Source organism: Herpailurus yagouaroundi, unplaced genomic scaffold (assembly GCF_014898765.1).
Source record: "Herpailurus yagouaroundi ecotype Mexico unplaced genomic scaffold, PumYag 186, whole genome shotgun sequence".
In the NCBI taxonomy this organism is placed as follows: Eukaryota; Metazoa; Chordata; class Mammalia; order Carnivora; family Felidae; genus Herpailurus; species Herpailurus yagouaroundi.
The window spans coordinates 47,769,018-47,770,791 of NW_024412417.1; positions in this window are offsets into that span (position 1 = coordinate 47,769,018).

The window sequence follows — 1,774 nt, forward strand, 5'->3', positions numbered from 1 at the left end:
TGAATCAGGAAAAGGCAGAGGGGTGTGGGCAGGTCGGGGCTGGAAGCAGAACTGGGTGCTGGGGCATTCTGGCAAGCCTTTTCCTCTGTGCACCCTGTCTTCCCCCTCTGGGCAGCAGGTCAGGTCACAGCCCTCAGGATGGCAGCTAGGGTTCTGGGGGACCGGGGGACCCAGAGCGAGGACGTCCATTGGCTCAAGGGCCAAGCCAGCAGGAACAGAGGCGGCAGCCAGAGGAGGGGGTCCTCACGGCCAGCAAGGCAGGTGGGCAAGTCCTGTCCCCGCCTGCCCCGGGGGCAGGGTGTCTGTGGCCTGGATCAGGCCAGCTCCTCTTTGTAGGGCCTCCCTCCAGCTGTGACTGGGAGGGGCGGTCCCAGCCCTCACTCCATCCTGGCTCTCTCCATCCAAGCCTGAGGTGAGGTCAGAGCAAGAAACGCTTCAGCCACAGCTGCCCAGGCCCTCCCTTCCCCGACCCCCTCACAGGCCTGCTCCTCCACCCCTCCCTTCACCCGGCAGGCATCCAAAACCAGAGCGGAGAGTGGGACCCCGCTCGCCACCTGGGGTGTGATGTCTGCAGCATCACCATAACAAACAGCCCTGGCCGGCCTGAGACACAGAGACCCAGGCTCGCAGGGCGGAGAAGCTACAGGGGCGGGGCGGGGCGCGGGCGCGCGCTGAGGCCTCTCCCTGGCGGGTGGACGGCGTCCCCTCCCCATGTCCTCACGTGGTCGCCCCCCCAACCCCCGTGCGTGTCTGCGTCCTGGCCTCCCCTTTTTGTGGGGACACCAGCCTGGATCAGGGCCCCCAGTGCCCTCCTGTACCTCAGTCACCTCCGCAAAGGCCCACCTCCGAGCACAGTCACCCTGCAGCCCTGGGGGTGGGACTCGGGTGTGGCTCCGGGGACACGGTTCGTCCTGTGACACAGGAGACGGCAAACATGGGACACGGCTGTTTGATGGCAGCTCTGTTTGTAACGTCCCCCCAAGTGGAAACACTCCAGACGCCCTTCACCAGGTGGGGGTTAAACAGCATGCCGCGGACCCACATCGGAAGCGGCTCCGCAGGAAAAGAACTGTGTCATGGGGGGCGGTTCTCCGGGATGGCAGGCTGCGTGGAAAAAGCCACAGGCTCTGTGATTCCATTTCAGTAACACTGCCCTGCACCCCACGCTCACAGCAGTGTTATGCAATAGCCAAGACATGGGGGGCCCCGGCGCGTCCCAGGATGGACGAATGAATAAAGAGCATGCGGTGTATGCTGGGGAGGCGGGGGGTGTTAACTGGGCCACGAAGAAGGGGAGCCTGCCATCGGTGAAGCGCGCGTGGGCCCGCTGACACAAGTCTGAGGACAGATGCTGTCACACACCGCGCGCTCTCACTTGTATGTGGAATCTGAACCAAGAGGAGGAAGAGAGACGAGAAAAACCAAACTCGTGGAAAAGGCGCTCGGCTCTGTGGTTCCCGAGGCGGGGCTGGGGGAGGGGAGCGCGGCCTCAGGCGCCGAAGGTCGGGTGCGCGGCCCCCTGGGGCGGGAGCGAGCCGACCGAGGGCAGAGGCGCGCCCGCCCCGCCAGGAGGAGACACTGGTACCCGGGAGCCCGCGCGGCCGGCGATCGGCGGCACTTGTGAGTCAGGCCCGCACACCTGACGCCCGCGCCGCCTGCGCGTCAACCGCGTCTCCATAAAGCGGCCGGGGATACGCGACACCGGAAAACACGCCAACCACCGCGCCCGAAGTGACCCGTTTGCGGGGACGACGAACCGCCGAGAAGCTGCAGG